Here is a 21,788-nt window from a genome sequence, read left to right as displayed (position 1 = left end):
GGAGATGGTGGTCTGATCCAATTTGGAATTTTGGGACAACAGTGACATCGGTTAGGCAAAACCGTTGATTGAATATGATGTCATCAACTTCATTTTGGAACTGTCCACCAGGAGACTCCCATGTCCAGCATTTAGATTCGACTTTCTGGAACTGTGAGTTACCATCAATGGTCTTAGTCAAGATGATGAACTCAGACAGTATCCTACCCTGTTTGTTCCACTCTAGTCCGTGGGTCCCAAGGTGGAGTTCTTCGGGTGACCTTCTCGGTCCTATCTTGGCATTAAAATCACCAACAATGACCTTGTAGAAGGTGTAGTCTTCTTTATAAAACATCTCCAGCTCCATGTAGAACATCTCAATTTCTTCTTTGTCATAGTTGGATGTTGGTGCGTAGACGATGAAGATAGAAACTGCCGGCAATGAGCCACATCTATTCAAACATAAGCGTCTGATTCAGGTTGTTAGTCATTCGAACGAATCAATGCTCATGGCCAAGTTCGTGTTGACAAGGGCACCAACACCACTGACACCTCTACTGCCACATTGAGGAAGAGTTCTCCAGTGTCAAAAATGGCATCATGTGTTCGATGCCTTCTCATCTTGGTCAATCCAATGACATTATACTTGATCTTCTGCGCTTGCACCATCAGGTCCTCGATGGATGCTTCCAATGCCAGAGTACGTGCATTAAAAGTGAAAACAGTCATTTTAATCCTTCTTTGTTCTGGCAGCCTAGTTCGGCCCTGAGATTTTATCAGCCTCTCCTTGTTTGTCCTTCTTAATGCTGCTGTTTTGGGGGCTCTTCCAGGGTCAGGGGAATGAGGCCCATTGTTGTTACTGGTTTTGGCATATCGAATATACCACAGGTAGCTTGCCAGGCTCTGTCATGAGGGCGGGATACTCTCAGTAGCTTGCCGGGCTCTCTGAGAGGGATGGAGGCTTTTAGGGCAGAATCCAATCGCCATTTTAGTAATGACAAAAAATGGGTAGGAAGTGTTTATGATTTGTCCAGAAAAGCGGTCTGGAGCATGGCAGCAGTTAGGTAGTGGAGGTCAGCTGATGAGGAATTTATCTGGTGCTGGCAGGGTGGGTCTTATGGCTGTTACCCCTGGGTCGCCGGAGATTGTTGGAAGCAGGTAGAGCTCCACTACCCAACTGCCACCAAGCTCCAGGCCACTTTTCCGGATGCTCGGGCTGAGCCTCAGGCATGAGTGAAGGAAGTCCCACAGAACTAGGTAATACGGAACTTTGTGACCTTGGACTCTAGGCTCAATGGGACCCGGAAACAGAGATCCTCTGCCTGCTTCCAGAGTTTTAAATAAGCTGTTTAATCAATAGCAAACTTCTAGATACCTTTAAGTGCTAATTTAAATGTATAGTTTTCAATATTGCTTGGCTCACTTTTTAAGTTAAACTTTGGTATTGAACAAAAGAGCTTTAAGTATTTAAAAGGTCTATTTTGATATCACTTGACATTTCCTAATATTGAAAATTATGTGGAATATTTTGGTAACTAATTTGCTGTCTATGCATGGATTTAAACTTTTTTTTATAAATATCTTAAATATTTTTGCTTTTTTGTTTGGATTTACTTTTGTTTTGATTTGTTTTCTTTTGGGGCCACACTCATCAATGATCAGGGGTTATTACTGGCTCTGTACCCAGAAATTACTTCTAGTGGTGCTCAGGAGACCATATTGGATGCTGGGGCTTGAACCTGGGTTCAGCCACATGCAAGGCAAATGCCATTCGTGCTGTACTATCATTCCAGCCCCTAGATTTAACCTTTTTTTAGTATAAAGGTTAACCATGGGTAGAAGCAAAGATTGTTGACTAATTTTCCGCTCCAAACAACTTTTAATTAATATAGTAAGTTATTACTTAATGTGTTTAATGGGTTTTTAGAAACCACAGCCTTAAACTATGAATAATGAAGTCATGTCCTCAAATAGTGTCATTTTCTTGAACCTCAACTGGAGTTGGTTTTTCTCATTGACTTTATAATGAAATAACATTGGACCAATTGATGTTATTTGAGGATCTGGTGTAGCCTAAAAATAGACAGCATTCAATAAAAATTTAATTATTCACTGAATCTTGCATGTCAGAGAGAAAAAGGATACTGATACTTGTTTGGACTTGCCCCTGTGATTCAATGTCACTTTTGCCTTCCTAGCTAATCAGTCAGGGAACTGAGTGTGGTGAACATTTAATCTCCCCCTGCAAGAAGGTCAGTAGTTGGAAATGAGATTCCGAGTTTTCACATTAGAAGTATTGTCAGGTGTACTCCATCAGACAGATGAAATGTCCAGTGCCTCCTACATTGCCACTTGTAATTTGTTCTCATAGTTTCAACAATTCAAGAGTAGTACAAGCACATCCATTGTCAATACTCAGTTATGTTATCAAGAAGTAACTATTATTTATTGTTTTAGTCAGAGGAAGGGAAAGGGAAGTAACAAGGTATGTGTGTGTATATATAACTCTGTGAGAAGTTAAATTTAAGGAATTTGCTGACCTTAAATTTAAGGAATTTACTAGGGGCTGGTTAGTCCAAAATTTGCAGGACAGACAGACCTCGGAAAGATTTGATGTTGCAGACTGGTCATTCCTGGGTAAACCTTTCTTCTCTCTTGAGGTCTTCAACTGATTGTATAAGGCTCACCTATACCATAGAGGATAATTTGTTTTACTTAAGTTAACTGATTTAAAATTTAATCACATCTGAAATAAAGCCTCAGTAATATCTAGATTGATTTTTGACAGAACATATGGTTACTAAAGCAAGCCAAACTTACACATAAATTTAGATATCACACATATAAAACCAAAAGAGGATTTTGATCATTGTAGGTATCTTTTCTAACATTATTAAAGTTTTCTAGTTTTATTATTTTAAATAAAATATAAATAACAAATTTATCTTATATTAAAGATTTCTCTGATTTTAGATAGAAAAACTTTCTCTGATCTTTCATTATCTTTCATTGTTTTCTCACTGAATCCTACCTCAAATTGTATTTATTTCCTCTGTAACAATTAAACATTAATGCCTGGGTTACGATTCAGACCTCCAAGGAACTAAAATCTGTGAAGAAAAGAACATACAAACCAATAGCTGGCTATGACTTACCACTCTACATTGCACAAAGACAATAGGGGATATTAAAGTTTAAAAGATAAAGTAGGGTATTAGTGGCACTTGCATATTGTATAATGCCTTGTTGTATAATGGTTAGAAATTTGATTTTCTCTGGAGCTGAGTCCAAGGGCATGTGACCTAAAAAGGACTGCAGACTAGTAATCCATTCACATTTCTTTAGCACACACTCAGGTAATTAATTTGCTCTCCCGCTGAAACTTGTTGCTTAAGGAGATGAATTTACCCTCATGGAGATATCACTTCCAATTTTATGTTAACAAAAGTTCCAGGTACTTTCTTTTATTGTATTGAAATGCAAACAACATCAAATGTACCACCTTAATAGTTTTTAAGTGTCTTGTTGCACTGTTGCACTCCTCCCGTTGTTCATGGATTTGCTCAAGCAGGCACCAGTAACATCTCCATTGTGAGACATGTTGTTACTGTTTTTGGCATATTGAATACCCCACGGGTAGCTTGTGGCATTACATACATTTTCACTTCTGTGTATCCATCCTCTTCCTCCTCCTCTTCTTCCTCCTCATGTTTCCATCTTGTAAGTCTGAAAATATGTGCCTATAAATTGGTTACACTGCAGTCTTCCCCACTGTCCCGTCACTGGTAACCACTGTACTTTCTGACTTTCTAATTTTAGCTACACTAAGTATCTTAAATAAGTTTAATCATACAGAAGTAGTTTTTTGGTTATTTGAACCAACTTCAGGTATTATTCTGAGTGAAATAACTCAGAAAGAATAAGACACTTTTTCTTAATGTCACCAAAAAGATGACATTTCTCATATATTGTGATTTCAAAGTGTGGCTATGTTCGGTGACTGAAAACCAGGCCAGCTGATCTGGGTGAACAAAGGAAAGGGGAACAAAGAAACAGGGCTCCAGGCTGGTTGGTAATCAATGACAACTTATTATTTCACAGCATTAATTATATAGAAATCATAAAGGATGGGGGTACACATAGGTGGGGTTGAACATTGTCATAACAATGAACAGATGCAAAGTCCCTGCTTCTGGGGAAGTTCTTCTAGGAGATTAACTCAAGGACAAAATCTCATCTGAGGGTTTAGTGCATTTCTAGAAGATGCGATCAAGGGTAGGATTTCATTTTAGGGTATTATTTCTTTCTCCTTTCCTTAATTAGAAATCCATTAAAATAATCATATTAAATTTACTTCTTACTAACGTTTCTAGTCATTTTGTATGAACACAGTAAGAGATATATTAAACTTAAAAGGTGACTCTTCCTGGGGACATCTGGCTATATATTCCAGACCACAGTTCTCAAGTCATGTTAATCTTTCCTAACCCACGAGGGTCCTTATTCAGTTACTTCTTTCGGGTCATGACAGTTTGTTTCATGACCATACTCCTAACTTATTATACTTGTTGTGGCACTTAACCTGTCCCTTTTCGGTGCCAGGGTAGTTTACAGCTTGCCCTGGGTCCATCCAATCCCTTATTGGGACCCTCGTTTTGGGGGTGTTAGGAGGTAAGGGCAACTGAGTCTTTTCTTTTTTTTTTGCTTTTTGGGTCACACCTGGCGATGCACAAAGGTTATTTCTGGCTCTGCACACAGGTGCTCAGGGGACCATATAGGATGCTGAGAATCGAACCTGGGTCGGCTGTGTGCAAGGCAAATGCCCTACCCACTGTGCTATTGCTCCAGCCTTGCAACTGAGTCTTAAGTCAAGTAAATATATGATGGATGCCCAGGAGTAAATATTATTTGGAGTCAATAATAAACCTAAATAAATAAACCTAAGCTTCCTGTGGGAGGAGCAAGGACAAACCAATGTTATTCAACAATATATGGAATGTAGAGATTTTAAAGAAGTAAGCTAAGTAAAACAACAATGAGATCAAGTTAGTGATTATTATTAGAAGGAAAGGGAAAAAGAAGAGAGAATGGGTAAATTGAGTAAAAGTGATCAAAGGTATAGTGAAGAACAAAATTTGAATTCAGTGGTGAACAAATGCAGTATATACAGGTTGATTTTTTTTGTTTGTTTATTTTGTGCCACACTTAGTGATGCTCAGGGGCTACTCCTTACTCAGTGCTTATTCTTGCTTGTGCTTTGGGAACTAAGCAGTGCTGGGGATTGACCCTGTCTTCCTGCATATACGGCATGCACTCCTGCTCCTCCAGCTGTCTCTCTGGCTCACACTTGTTGATTTTTAATGATGCACAACTGAAACTTATAAAATGCTATGATGCACCATTACAAATACCAATTTATAATTTTAAAAGTCCTATAATTTTACTAGAAAGGATAAAATAGATTTTGTAGTAACGTCTCTAGTCAGTGGATCCAGCCATATTTGGGGATAGAATAAACCAGCCATATTTGGGGATGGATCACTGAAGTCAAAGCAAAACGTCCTTTCCAGGGTGGCACTGGATTTTGATTAGGCAGTTCTGGCACTGACTCCTCGGTCAGTGAAGTGTTCACAGGCCACACATTAAGGGAAACTTTACCCTCCAAACTGCTGAGTCATTGCCAACGGAAAGCGAACTCAAGGAATTTGTTTGCTAGTAAACATTTATTTGTGTTACGCACATTTGACAGTGGTTCCAGCAAGTCTTCCTTCTCCTCATTGATATCATGGGTGGGGAAAGGGCAGAGGAGCTAGCAATTTGGGTCAGTTTACAGAGACCTGAGATTTCAAAGATATTCAGGTCCACACCACTTTTTCATCTAAATCCATGTTCTAGGACCCATCATGTGTATAAAGTTAATTATGTTTTACCCATTCTAGATCTGAGAGGGTACTGCCCTATTTCTATTCAAAAGCCTCCTGTTATTTCTTTTTTTCCTGTATTTCTTTGGTGCATGGCATGAGCCCCATTCATTTTCTGGTCAAGTTACTTAGATTTAGAAATCTTGCATTTTGTTCGAAGTGTGAAAGGCTATGGGTTTTAGATGGTGCAGGCATGTTTGTAGTTCCTTTCTGACATACTGCAGGAAGTAAGCAGAATCTGTTTCTAAATAATCACCCTCACATGCTTCAAATTCCAGTGTACCATTAGATCCTAGATGGCTTATAGTCAGAATTCCAGGGACAAATGGGATCAGTAAAAAACAGAACCAGAAGCAGATGCCCATTAATAAAACTAGAAAACAGCCTCTGATTCTGCAAGGAGGGAAAAAAAAGGTAGTTCTAAACGTTTAATATTCTAACTATTAAAAGTTATCCTTACACATGGACTGGAGCAATAGCACAGCGGGTAGGGCGTTTGCCTTGCACGCAAACCTGGGTTCGATTCTTCCATCCCTCTCAGACAACCCAGCAAGCTACCGAGAGTATCCCGCCCAAATGGCAGGGCCTGGCAAACTACCCATGGCATATTCGATATGCCAAAAACAGTAACAAGTCTCACAATGGAGACATTACTGGTGCCCACTCGAGCAAATCAATGCACAATGGGATGACAGTATATTATGAAATGAAGTGTTTTTCTCCATTAGTGGATGTCTGCTCAGTTATCACCCATTTGAAATGTGACTGCGGGCAAATCTTTTGTGCTTCTTTTCCTCCATTTTGTTCTCCTATCTCCTCGAATGAGTTGCATTAGCTCAAGTTTGTTGTTTTTACTAGGTAGATAAGCAATACATAGTTACTTCCATTTTTTCCCCAGAAATAACTTATCCTGGGAATCCCCATAAGGAGGCAGCTTCAAGAGCGGGGAATCAGAGCAGAGGGCCTGTAGGATGGCAGCAGTCAGCCTGCTGCGTCTCTCTGCAGGTGGGGTGAGTCTGGATACCAGATGGGGCTGCAGCTACTCTGTCCCCTCTTCTGCCATGACAGTATGGATGGCACCATATGCAGTTTAAGATAAATTTAATTTTGTTTTGCAAGTATCTTGAGGAATGTGAGCTTTCGAATCAGAAAAATTTTTGCAAAAATACAGTGATCAAGATTGTTTTGCTGTGCAGTTGTTTCTCATGAGTCCAGGATCACCTTGTTCCCTAAAGACTGCTTCTGTGGAGTTAGAGTGCCAGTCCTTCAGCTGCAGGGAAATGACACAGGGAATCTCATATGTGGGGTGGTCTGTATAGGCAGATGGCAAAGATAAAGTGGGAAATTTTGAGATTAAAAAAATAGGATTAGGGGGGCCAGAGTGATAGAGCAGCAGGTAGGGCATATGTCCTGCAGGCAGCTTATCCAGGTTTGATCTTTGGCATCCCAGATGGTCCCCCAAGCACCACCAGGAGTAGTTCCTGAGTGCAGAGCCAGGAGTAAACCCTGAGCATCACCGGGTGTTAGCCCAAAAGCCAAAAGAAAAAAAAGAAAAGAAAAAATATAATTAGAAGACATAAGATAAGAAGCAAAATGGGAAGGGAAAAATGCTTTTAAATAGGGCAAAGTATCTCACAAAACCACTTCAGTGATCACAGGTTCCTCATAACAACTTAGGGATAAGTCTCACATCCTAATTCTAATTGCTTTGACAACAATGCCTTGAGCAATTTATTATCTTTCTGTGTATTTTTTTTATAACTGCAAGAAAACTATTTGAATAGTAAAACTAAAATGGAGACATTACTAACCATGAAGGTTTTCAACCAAAATTACTAGCACATAAGGGTGGAGGGGAGGCATATGGTCACAAGCAGTGATCAAGTGGACCAGGGGCCACTCAGAGTAATCCTGTCAACTGGATCAGTGATTCAGTGCTAGGGCTTGAGGATGTGGTAGTGCTTGGGCCTTGTGTGCCTAGACCACCAGGGTCAATCAGGGGTCCACTAAGGTCTACGGGTTGCACACAGTAATGCTGAGTCCAGGTGATGCTAGGGATCAAACTTGGGCAAAGCACAAGCAAGGCATTTTACCCCCTGGACTATCTCTAGTTTTTATTAGCTATTTTCTGCTTGGATTTATATACTTTTTTTTGACATTTTGTATTGAAAACTATCCATTTATTTTTCTTAGATGCAAATTAGATATATCTCCCAAAAGATTCAGACTATCTTAAACATGCCAAAATGCTCAGAATATACTGTCAGAATATCCTTCTAAAAATCTTTCCAAGTGGTAATATTTTTTGTTAAGGAATTAGAAAGAAACATCATTTATTTATTTTGGTTTGGGGGGCTCCTCCCAGTAGTGCTCAGGGCTTACTCTTGTCTCTGCAATCAGAGATCATTCATGGAGGAGCTCGGGAAACCATGTGAGGTGCTGGGGATTGAACCTGGATTGGTCATTCAATAACAACAACAACAACAAGCTTGTTTATACTTCATACCATATCTCAAAGTCAATTACAAATGATAAAAGAATTAAATATGAAAAGTAAAATATTAGAACAATAATAGGAGGACTTGGGAGTATGGTGCCGCCAGCAGGTCAACCTGTACCTGTGGGGCGAATGCATCAGCAGCTTGATGGTGCCTTTAGACTTCCAGATACTCCAAAATTGCTGCTGTGCCTTTGGTCAGACCCCAGAAACTTGGGACCAAGTTTACCAAGAAATTAAACAACCAAAAGTCAGGTATGTGGGGGACACACCTACAAATCACCTCTGGCTTAGCTATATAAGCCCAAAGCCTCTCCCCCTCTCTGAGAGCCTGGCAAGCTACCAAGAATATCCCGCCCATTCAGCAGAGTCTGCAAGCTACCCTTGATATGTATTCGATATACCAAAGGTAGTAACAACACCAAGCTCTTCATGTTCCTGGAGCAAGCAGACACCATTGGGCTACACTAGCACATGACAGGGACGAATGGAGAAATTACTGGTGCCCGCTTGAGCTATTGATGAGCAACGGGATGACAGTGATACAGTGATAGCAGGACATCTTTATTGCCTTAAAATAAGTAACAATATTTAGAATAGGATAGGCTCCTAGGAGATTGCTTTTTAAAATTTTAGTTCCAATATTATTATGATCATTAATCACCTGAAACGTTGTATAATTTTAATTCTTTTTGTATTTTCCTAGCTGTATTTTATTTGAAGTTTTTAAAAGTGAATAGTAAGCACCTTCACTATTGATAATTTGGACAAAGACATTCTAAGTCACTACTGTTTTCTTTTGGTCATATAAATAAAAATATATCCATGTAAAAAAGATTGTAATATAAATGAAAAGACATAAATAGGAATGTAAGATAAATAGAACTATAAAATAAGGACATGAAATACAGTCTTAATAGAGTAACAGGTAATTCTCAGAAGAAAATTTTTGTAATGTAAGCAGCTTGCAAAATCTGAAATATAAAGGTCATAAAAATCAATTTTTAAAGGCATAATTTTGAGCTCATCTGCTTGCTCCTTCACCCATCCAGGTAAAATTAATCTCCAGGCTGGCAGCTCCAGGCCTTTTTGGCTCTGGAAGTGGATCCCCCTCTAGGCTGAGTCCCAGTAGGCTCCACACCCACACTGGCTTTCTCAGCAGACCCACCTCAACAGGTCTGGACCCTCAGACCCTGTGACCACATTACACCTGTTCTATTCATCATACCCACACTGCCTGCACTTATGTCACCTGTCACTAGGTGAAGACAGGTAAGGAAGAAAAGAGCAAAGGATGATACAAATCAAAACAACAATGAGATATCATGTCTCACCACAGAGACTGGCACACATTCAAAAGAACAAAAGCAACCAGTGTTGGCACGGATGTGGGGGAAAAGGAATGCTCTTTCACTGTGGGTGGGAATGTCAACTGGTCCAGCCTTTTGGTAAAACAATATGAAAAGTCCTTCAAAAACTAGAAATTGAACTTCCATATGACTCCACAACACCACTTCTGGGAACATATCCTGATGCTGCAAAAAAACACAGTAGAAATGACATCTGTACCTATATGTTCATTGTAGCACTGTTCACAATAGCCAAAATCTGGAAACACCCCAAGTGCCCGAGAACAGATAATTTGTTAAAGAAACTTTGGTACATCTACACAATGGAATACTATGCAGCTGTTAGGAGAGATAAAGTCATGAAATTTGCTAATAAGTGGATAGACATGGAGAGTATCATGCTATGTGAAATGAGTCAGAAAGAGAGGGACAGACATTGAAGGATTGCACTCATTTGTGGGGTATAAAATAGCATAACACAAGATCAAAAGCCAAGGACAGTAATTAGAAGGATCAGGATGATTGCTCTATAGTTAGTTAGAAGCTTGCCTCATGAGCAGGCAGGGAGAGGACAACTGGAATAGAGAAGGGATCACTAAGAAAATGATGATTGGAGGAATTGGTCAGGATGGGAGATGTGTGCCAAAAGTAGATAAAGGACCAAACATGATAACCTCTCAGTATCTGCCCAAAGTAGAGAGTGTGGGGAATATTGTCTGCCATGGAGGCAGTGGGAGGGTGGGAAAGGTGGAAATATACTGGGGATATTGGTGGTGGGGAATGTGCACTGGTGGAGAGATCGGTGTTTGATCATTATGTGATTGTAACTAAGACATAAAAGCTTGTAACTATATCTCACAGTGAATCAACAAAATTTTTTAAAAAAGAAAAGAAAAGAGTAAAGGCCTGCAACTGTCCTAGCTAAATACCTTTCCATATCCAGACATGCTATGCTAGAGTTTCTCCTCTTTTTTGGCTCTTGACAAATTATCTTGCTTCCTTTTTTTCTCTGTAAAGGAGCCTTCAAACAACAATTATTCAACTTTCTATCAACATTTAGCACATTGCTCTGCTTGAACCCTATTTTCCTCCTTCTGTTTCTTGCAAGGAAGCTAGTATCACTAGCTAATTCTACTTGTGCTGTAAATCATAAAAAGGTTATGATCTCTACTTCAGGAACGTCTTTCTTTTAATTATCTTCTCTCTTTCACATCCTCACTCTCTTTCTATATACTATTTTCCAACATAATTTAAATATAACAAACTTTGTTTCATTAAAAGCAAACTAGAGATAAAATTCAGCTTTTATCACAGAAAATAGACTGCCAATTTTTTTAAAAGGCTTCAACTTTTCACCTTTAGCAGTACGCTTTGCAATGAGACTTTGCAGCATCTCCTATCAATCAAATCTTTTTCTTTTTACTTGGAATATGATTGACTTAGTAACTCCGTACAGCTAATAGATGTTTTGGAATAAATACCAATTCATGGTTAGATAAGGCTTGAAAGATCTTGCATACTTCTAGTCTTTATCTGGATCCCATCATTGCATGCTGACTGCAAAAAAATACCTGGCTCAGTCATCTCTAGCACCCTAGCCAACAGAAAACCAACTTTCAAAACATTGAATATGACAGATCAGCTAATCCTCAGTTGACCCAGCAGCATGAATAAGCCTCATCAGAGCCAAGCTAGATTGATAGAATCACCTAGCTCACCCATAAGCACAGGAAAGATAATCAATTCTTGTTTCAATACACTGAGTTTTAGGATTGTTTGGTTACATCATCATAGCTGGTACGTTTCCTGTCACATTGGAACTCTGCTTCCTTCCCATTTTCTCCTTTAGGCAACAGTCTTGCTTTAGCCCTAATACTCAGCTTTCTGGGTGCTCCTCCTGAGATCTCTACCATTAGCCTATTGTTACATCCAATGGATACAAATATTTATTTTAAATTGTTTGAAACTTCTCAGTGGCATTTATCATCATCAACTCTCCAGCTATGGCTTTTGTGCTTATACACCACACTGGGAATTTCCCTCTGGGGATTCTTGGCAGGCCACTCTAAATTTCTGACCTTGTAACATTGCCGTTACCAAGGAAACATGCCCCATTTAGTAATACTTTCCCACTTAGCAATTTTTCATGAAAGATCCTGCACACTCACTTTCATAAGACTACTGATTCTTTTACCATTTTGCCATTTGATTTCTTTTTTAAGAAGAAAACATTTACTTCATTCAATGACCACATGAGAATCACCATATGCTTTTGTGTTTACCAAATTTAACTATTGAATACATGGTTAGGTGTAGGGTCTTGGGGGCAGTGTTTTGTTTTTTGGAGGGGTCACGCCTATTGGTGGTCAGGGCTTACTCCTGGTTTTGTGTTTAGGGATCACTTCCGGCAAATCTCAGGAAAGATCAGGAGACAGGGAGTGCTGGAGATAGGACCTAAGTTAGATCCAAGCAAGGCAAATTCCCTACCCATTATATTGTTGCTCTGTGCCCAGAAATAACATGCTTTAAATCAGAAAATATTGCTGTGTCACTGTCACTGTCATTCCATTGATCATTGATTTGCTCGAGCAGGCACCAGTAACATCTCCATTTGTCCTAGCCCTGAGATTTTAGCAGCCTCTCTTTACTCATTCTTCCCAGCGTTGCCACATTGGAGGCTCCTTCAGGGTAAGGGGAATGAGACCCATCATTGTTACTGTATTTGGCATATCAGAAAATATAAGAAAATTAATTTTTCTTGACACATTGAAATTTAGTAGATCGCCAACCTAGTCATACAGATGTTCCTAATCATACAATATACATATGTTGATAGATGTTTTCTGCAGCACTTTGAAAATATTGTGACAATGACTTTGGGATTTTTTTTTTCTGAGAAACCCATTGTAACATATTGTACTTTCTCTTATGTGATGTGTCCTTGTCTCTTACTGCGCTCAAGATTTCCTATTTGTCTTTCAGTAGTAAGACTGTGTCATTATTGGTGTATTTTCCTTTGTGTTCATCTTTCTGTGTGTCCCTTAGCTTCGTGAATCTGCAAGCTAATTCTTTTTCACCTATTTTGAGATTAATATTGTTTCTTCAAATAACTTTAAAACAACTCTTAAAACTCCACATGTCTCTTTGCAGTCATCATTTCCTTACTTTTTAACTCTCTAATTCAGTGGTCCAGAGCTTCAAGTGTTGCACTTTTTGTGCAGAGAAGCAAACTAAAGTTTCAGACATTCAGAAATAATAACATGTATTGTGTGGCAAAACGAGGACCACATTCTAATACTTTTTGATTTAGATATTCCATTAGGTTTTAGGTTTAATGGATTTAGAAATTCCATTATAATTTTTATTAATTACCCCTGGTATTTTAGCCTTGTTATCTCTTAGTATTTAAGCACCAATTTGATCATTTCTTTCTGTTTTTTTCAAACAATTTGTTGTTTCTAGTAGAAGTACTTGCCCCCAACTAAAATAGTTAATAATTCATTACCAGGAATAAAAGTCTCTTATTTTAAGTACATTTCATCTTTTTGTTGTTAATCTTTGAGTTTGGTTGGGGGCAAGGTCTGATGGTGCTCAGGGGCTGGTCCTAACTCAGTGCTCAGGGATTGCTCCTGGCAGTACTCTGGAGACTGTGTGTTCCTGGAGATTGAACCCAGGCCTCTGATATGCAAAGTATGTGTACCAGTCTATTGGCTTATATCTCTCCAGCCCAAAGTAGGTACAATTTATCAAAAACATTTTAGTTTAAAAGAATAGTTACTAAAAAACATTACCACAATGATACACATTCTTCCTAAAATAATAAGGAAATAAAGAATAAGAAAGAAAGCACTCCCTGTTATAAACCTTACAATGTTTAAGTTGGAAATAAAACAAAGATTTCCCATTGTGGAACTGGAAGCTAGAGAAAGCACACAGAAAGTACCAAACCAGCTCGAAGCTTTTAATAGCTACATGACTGTTTATTATTTGACGGTTCAGGAATTCAACTGATACTCCCCAATACCATGTAGTAATTAATTTGATATGCTTTTCTCAAAAAAAAAGCAATGGAAAGTTCATTACTTTTGGAAGTTTATGCAAGCTTTATATAAAACAAAAAACCTTCAGAAAGGCTCAAAATTTGTGCTGAGGAAAGAAGGTAACAAGAGCTATTTGCAGTTTCAGAATTCACAGTTGGAAAGTACAGATGACAAATACAACCTGGAATAATCTTTCTACCTCTTTGGTGCCAAAATTCCACTTAAAACAATTTGAATACTTTTGATACTGAAAATATAAATACTATCTTTACAGTTAAGATGGTAAGTTTTATTATCTTAAGACATTTTAAATGTTTTTCTTCATCAAACAAACTAGATAAATGGATTATAAATGTTTTAGCTGAGGTGAATTAAGAACCCTGTCTCCAGGCCCAGAGATGACTTAATCCTTGCCTGAATTAGGCCATTCTAGGTTTATTTTTAATATTTGTTTATTTATGCTTGTTGGGCCACATCCAGAGGTGCTCAGGGGTAACTCAAGGTTCTGTGCTCAGGGTTGACTACTGGTGGTGCTCAGGGGACCAAATGGAAGTTGGGGATTGAACCTGTGTCTGCTGTGTGCAAGGCAAGTGCTCTACTGTTGTATTATTGCTCCAGTCTCAGCCATTCTAGGTTTAATCCTGGAACGGAGAAAGAAAGAAAAAGAGAAGGAGAGAAAGAGAAAAAGAAAGAAAGAGAGAAAGGGAGAAAGAGAAAGAACAAAAGAAAGAAGGAAGGAAGGAAGGAAGGAAGGAAGGAAGGAAGGAAGGAAGGAAGGAAGGAAGGAAGGAAGGAAGGAAGGAAGGAAGGAAAAGAACGAGAATGAGAGAAATAGAAAGGAAAGGAAAGAAAGAAAGATAGTTTGACTTCCACTTCACTGACTACATTTTCCCACATTGGTAGATATTTAATCATTGCAAGTTTCTATATTCTCAGAACATAGCTCCTCCTTTTGTAAATCACTGTCACTGTATCACTGCCATTCCATTGTTAATCGATTTACTAGAGCAGGCGCCAGTAACCTCTCCATTCATCCCAGTCCTGAGATTTTAGCAGCCTCTCCTTATTCGTCTTTCCCAATGATTGGAGGCTCTTTCAGTGTCAGGGAAATGAAACCTGTTATTGTTACTGTTTTTGGCATATTGAATAAGACACAGGGAGCTTGCCAGGCTCTGCCATGCAGGCGGGATACTCTCAATAACTTGCCAGGCTCTCTGAGATATCTATCTATATCCTTATCTACATCTATATCTACATCTATATCTATATCTATATCTATATCTATATCTATATCTATATCTATATCTATATCTATATCTATATCTATATCTATTACTGTCTGTCACTGTCATCCCGTTGTTCATTGATTTGCTCGAGCAGGCACCAATAACGTCTCCATTGTGAGTATATAGATATATGTATATATATATATATTTCCCCTTTATGATTATGTGTCACATGGCCACAAAGTGGATTTGTTCACTCATGCATGAGGTTCGGTCCCATCATGTGGAAAACAGCCTGCATCATGGCAGCGGTTGGGTAGTGGAGGTCAGCTGCAGGGACTAGGTCCCTTGGGGCAGGGAAGGCTCTCATTCGCCCCCCTCTGTGGCATCCCGAGTGGAAACAGCCTCTGGCATGGAGTCTGGTGGCATGGTAATGGGAGCCTCAATTTATGTTCCCTTTCAGAGAAAGCAGCCATGATGGCTGCTTCATGGTGATTCAATAAAAAAATTAAATTTTTTTTCAAAAAATGTCCTCGGGGATGGACCGATAGCACAGTGGTAGAGTGTTTGCCTTGCACACGGCCAACCTGGCTTTGATTCCCAGCATCCCATATGGTCCCCCGAGCACCGCCACCACCATACACTAGGGCCCAGGTTTGATCCTAAGCACTGGGCCCTGAGCATCACCAAGTGTGATCCAATAACAAGGAGGTACCAACCACTGATGAGTGGGAACCTTCCCCAAATTATCAATGAAATAATAATAATTTTAGTAATGAGGAGTACTACTGCTTCACCATGATGTCTAAAATCACAGGAAATGAGAAATAAAGATGATAATAAGCTCAAGTGGTCTTTTTCTCACTTTTTGAGGGAGGGGCGGGCTTTTTGGATCACACCCAGCAATACTCAGGGGTTCCTCCTGGCTCTGTACTCAGGAATTACTCCTGTCAGTATTCAGAGGCCATGTCATGTGGATGCCAGGGATCGAACCCAGATCAGCTGCATACAAGGCAAATGCCCTATCCACTGTACTTACATATTTTGTTTTTGTTTTTGTTTTTGTTTTGGGGTTATACCCTGCAGTGCTCAGGGTTTACTCCTGGTTCTGCATTCAGTGATCATTGCCAGAGGGCTTAGAGGATCATTATGAGATGCCTGGGATTAAACCCAAATGAGCTGCCTGCAAGGCTAGTGCCCTACCTGTGGTAATATCACTATGGCCCTAACAAGCACTATTTCTGAGGACTTTTTTTTTTTCTTTTTGGGTCACACTTGGATGGATATGCACAGGGATTACTTCCTTTTGTAAATGTCTACTCAAAAAAATTTCTTTCTTCATATGTTACTTACATGTCTCTAAGTCTGCTTTAGTCTCTAAGGTGGATATTTAAAGATAATGAAAGTTAAGAGCTCATCAGGAAGTTACTTACAAGCCTTCCATATCAGGGACCCTGGGTTGGGTACACAGCATGTGTCTGTTTCATTTGTCTGTCTCTTTCTCCCCTCCCCACAGCATGAGATAACTTAGTTGGAAGCAAGTTGCCCATGTTCTGGTACCTGCCTCTCTTTCTTTCAGTGGATTTAGTTTCCAGTTTGGGTAGTTTTCTTATGTGCTTTCACTCCCTAATACTTAGGAATGAAGGGGAAGCTTCCTCATATTTCATATTCTTGCTCTGTGAACGTCTTTTCTTTTTGCTATTAGAATTCTAGTCTCATGTTCTTTTTTTGACTCTAAGCTATTTTGCTTCAATCCAGGAAATCTATCAGGTTCTGCCTGGGCTGGAAACATTCTCAAAGCAAAAGACTGAGTCAGTTCCATGGGCTACTTCACTGTTTTTCCTGTCTCTAAGGGATCACTGCTTGTCTTTTTTTTTTTTCCTTTTTGAGTCACACCCAGAAATTCACAGAGGTCATTCCTGGCTCTGCATTCAGGAATTACCCCTGGCGGTGCATAAGGGACCATATGGGATGCTGGGAATGGAACCCAGGTCGGCCTCGTGCAAGGCAAATGCCCTACTCACTGTACTATCGCTTCAGACTCTCACTGCTCTTCTTTGACTGATTTACAGTGATTTAAAAACTAATTTCACATATTTTGATTTAGTTATTTCAGTTATGAGAATAAACACATTTTATCTTGGTTGGAGGCAAGTTGTTCAGTTTTCTTTAATTTTCCCAAGAAACTGAGTGGAGTTCATGCCCAATTCAATCAGCTTAATCAATGGCTGAACAAATAGCAGTACTTCTTCATTATTTAAAAGGAAACAAACTGCAACAGTAGATGTGAGCTCTGCTCGGGGTGGGGAGGGAAGCTGGAGCCCATCCCATCCGAGGGGCCCCGGGGAAGACAGCCAGGCATGCGGGCAAGAGACTCTCTTGCTCCAGCTTCCCTCCCCACCCCGAGCAGAGCTCCCGGCCACCGAAGACCACCGGAACCTAGCTACAGCCATGCTGAAGGCCCCTCGTCACACGTTCGGACAGGCCTCATGCATGAAGGTACCGGCAGAGGAACCCAGGTGTGTGTAATCCCCTCAACGGCCAACATCCAGAGAGAGACTTAAAAGCAAGCTCTCAGAATAGAGTGATGCAGAGAGTCTCTTGCCCGCATGCCTGGCTGTCTTCCCCGGCACCCCTCGGAGGGGAAATAAATATAATCTCTTAGAATATTGAAGACTGGATTTCATAGTATTTTCTCTACTATGTACTCTACTAGCACCATACATAGCACTTCACAGATTATTTCATTTTGACATTTATGTGACTCTTAGATTTCCTCCACTAAAATAGTATTATAATATAATACTATATAATACTATTATAATATAATAATATGGTATTATAACAAATACTATAACAAATAAATGAATAAAATAAAAATACATGCTCAATAAAATACTACTAAACTATGACATGTGGATAGTGGCTTTGAGCATGGCTGTGGCTGGGTCCTGAGGTCTTTGGCTGGCGGGGCTCTGCTCAGGGCAGGGAAAGAAACTCAACCCACCACCCTCCAAGGGGCACTGGTGAAGACAGCCAGGTGTGGGGGCAGGAGACTCTCTTCCAGGAGCTTTGTTTTATAGTTTCTGGATTTTGGCCATTGATGGGATTACACAGCCTCAGGGGCAGTTTGTGGGTGTGAATGCCTAGCTACTGGAATAAAGAGGATCTGGGTGGAGGAGGCCCAGTCCTGATCAGAGCAGGCTTAGATATCTCAGGCCCGGGTCCCGCACACCTGGGTTCCTCTGCAGTTCCTTCATGTATGTGGCTTGTCTGATGACTTTTTCCTAGCTACTTTTTCTAGGCAGTCACACCCACAAACTGCCCCCAGCGCCAAGATCCAGAGACTATAAAACAAAGCTCCCGGAAGAGAGTGACACAGAATCTCCTGCCTTGGTGCCTGGCTGTCTTCACTGGGGCCCCTTGGAGGGGGGCAGGTTGAGTTTCCCTCCCTGCCCCGAGCAGAGCTGGGGCAGCTGAAGACTCCAGAACCCAGCCACAGCCATGCTCAAGGCCACTCTCCACATGCTCGGAGGAGCCTCATGCATGAAGGAACTGACAGAAGAACCCAGGTGTGTGGGACCTATGGCTGAGATCTCCAAGCCCGCTCAGATCGGGACTGGGCCTCCTCTGCCCAGATCTCCCTTTTTCCAGTAGCTTGGCAGTCACACCCACAAACTTCCCCTTGGCACCGTGTAATCCCATCAATGTCCAAGATCCAGAGACTAGAAAACAAAGCTCGTTGTCCCTCTCAGAGAACCCAGTCAAGCTACCAAGAGTATTCTGTGTGCACAGCAGAGCCTGGCAAGCTCCCCGTGGCATAGTCAATATGCCAAAAACAGTAACAATGATGGGTCTCATTCCCCTGACCATGAAAGAGCCTCCAATGTGGCATCCTTGGGAAGGATGAGTAAAGAGAGGCTGCTAAAATCTCAGGGCTAGGATGAATGGAGACGTTACCAGCACCTGCTTGAGTAAATCAATGAACAACGGGATGACTGTGACAGTGATACAGTGAAACTATGGCATGATAAAATCTTTTCATTTGAGAAACATGGAAAGAGCTAAAGGTTGTAATACTGAGAAAAATATATCAGAAAGAAAAAAGGTCAGGTGTTCTCAGCAGTCATATGTGGAATGTATATATGTGTGTGTGTATATATATGTATATATATGTATATATATATGTATATATATATATATATATATATGTAACCAGCCTTTGAATTCAGACAACAGATCAAGTTCCAATCAGGGAGAGCAGTGGTGGGTGTTAGGAGTGGAGAGGACCCAACAGATGGAGGTAGAGGAATCTTGGTACTTTGGTGATGGATGTGCTATAAAACTTATTTTTGAAGGCATGTTAAAACACACTTCTGAAGTATATATCGTAATATAAATCAATTGCTTCAAAAGTGTTTTAAAGAAAAAAAAGTGAGGCAGACCAGATGCTCTGAGCAATTGTGTCTGAGGAATGAGCAAGAAGAGAGTCAGGGATTTTCTTAGAGGCCAGATACCCAATTCACAGAGAAAAAGACTGCAGAGGGACTGCTTGTTTGTGGTCCAGACAAATCTAATATATTTTGCATCAACTTTCAGTGTGGGAAAATCTGAACACTCTAGAATTGGAGGAGGCATAATTTCAGTCAATTTTTACTCTATTCCATTATTTTTCTAATTACTAATACATATGAAACTCGAAAATCCTATGTAATTTTTTTTTGTTTCTTGAAAGACTGGAGATGAGATGATTACATAAAGGCAACATTATTATTACTATTATTATTATTCCTATTGGGAACATGTTCTGTTGTTTTGTTTTAAACAGCTAAAACAGATCTGAACAGCAATTCATTCATAATATAATCAATTTGAGAAAAATGTGAAGCTCCAGATTCCAACAAAATCAGCCAAATGATAAATTTAAGGTAATACCAACTAATAAGCATAGGAGAAACCAAATGCAAAAATCCATTAATACTCCAATAGAATATTAATAACCTGTGAGTACAGAGTTTAATGACATTTTAAAAATAAAGTTGAAACCTCAAATCAGTTTCAGAGATATGTACAAAGAGTTCTTTGTTTACCTACATGATAGTCTTCTTAATTTTTTTATATTCCTCAGGTATCTGATATTTTGAGTGAGGGACATGCCAATTTGTGTTCTCCCTCTCTCTCTAGTCACTAAGAATATCCTCACAAGTTGGGGACCATATTTAATATTTGCGTATAAGACAGTAAGAAAGCTATGGAAATAGGAGAAACTGCTGAGGCAGGCTAAATGAAAGAGAATATATTGACTGCCATAATAACAATTATTCTGAAGGATTCAGTAGGGTCAGAGTAGGAGATACCCAGCTTCAGTTATAGCAGTGAGCATTTACATAATCTAAGGCAAAGTCTGTCTACTAAGAGATAAATGTCCTACCCCAAATCTTTATACCAAAGGTGGCCTGTCACTTAGGATATCTGCCTAAATGACATAACCAACAGAAGAAATATGGGAACAGAAGACTATTAGAGATTCTTTGAATTAAATGAGTCTATTTACTTAATTAAAACAGGGCTTAAAATTTCCTAAACTTAAACACATATCTTTGCTTGATTACTTTTCTTTCTACTCTGGAGAAGCCCATGTTCTTTCTATCACTCCCCTCATGTCTTTGTAAGTAAATCATTTTTTCAATAGAAACTATCTTACTTCACTAAAATATCCTTTCACAGTGAGAGGTGACTAAGTGACTTTATTCAAATGAGAAAATTCTTCAAAGATATTAATTTATACAAGATGAGAAATAATGCTGTAAAAATCAAATGTCTGACTTTTTAAAGCCCCAAATGCCATGAATATATGTGTGAAATGGGCTTATTCTTATTTTGACCCTTTCTAAGGGTATCTTCTTTAAAATGTCTTATTTTAGTGACATTTCACTTAAAGATAGAAGGAAGGGAAAAAATCTTCACATTTCAACAGCAGTAACTCATTTCTGCATTACCAGTCATAAAAGACATATAGGTTTATAGAGAAAAGAAATATAAATTGTTGAATACCTAAGATTTCAGTATTAACATTCAAAAATAGCCCAATTTAGATCTACGTGGTAGTTTTCTTTCAGAGCAGGTCAGTAGACTCATAAGTGGGTGCTCCAGCTTTCTCTCAGGCCAGCCTTGCATACATTTTCATGAGTTAATGAAGCTGAGTTTCACTGTGTTAATCACTTTAAAACATCCTTTTTAATTCCCATGTTATTCTGTTTTGGGGGCCACACCCAGTAGTGCTTAGAATTTACTCCTACTTCTGTGCTCAAGGATCACTCCTGATATGGCTCAGAGGACCCTATATGGCCGTGGAACTGAGATTAGCCATGTATATAACAAGCGCCTTACCACTAGAGCTAACTCACCCGACCTTTGTTATTCAAGAGACTATGCCTCAGAATTACTTGATTGGAGATTTAAAACAATAATTAATGTGGAAATATTTTTCTCTCATGCTCTCATTAATTTTGCTGTTTTTAGGACAAACATTTGGACTGAAAATAGTGGATTAGATCATTTGAAGAGCCCTTCCACTGTCCCACAACCATATGGCAACTTGTTCATATTTTTAAAAATACATTGCTGGGTTTCCAGGAACTAAGAAAATATCTGGTTTCTGACATCCACCCCCACATACACACAAAGAATGGTATGGTAATAGTCCTCTGTGTAGCTCAGGATTTACTTTCATGCCATGAGTGACGACAAATGATGAAGGAAAAATAATTACCTAG

This window comes from Sorex araneus, chromosome 1, assembly GCF_027595985.1.
Source record: "Sorex araneus isolate mSorAra2 chromosome 1, mSorAra2.pri, whole genome shotgun sequence".
In the NCBI taxonomy this organism is placed as follows: domain Eukaryota; kingdom Metazoa; phylum Chordata; class Mammalia; order Eulipotyphla; family Soricidae; genus Sorex; species Sorex araneus.
The sequence above is the reverse complement of the archived record's forward strand: the minus strand, read 5'-3'. Positions refer to the sequence as shown.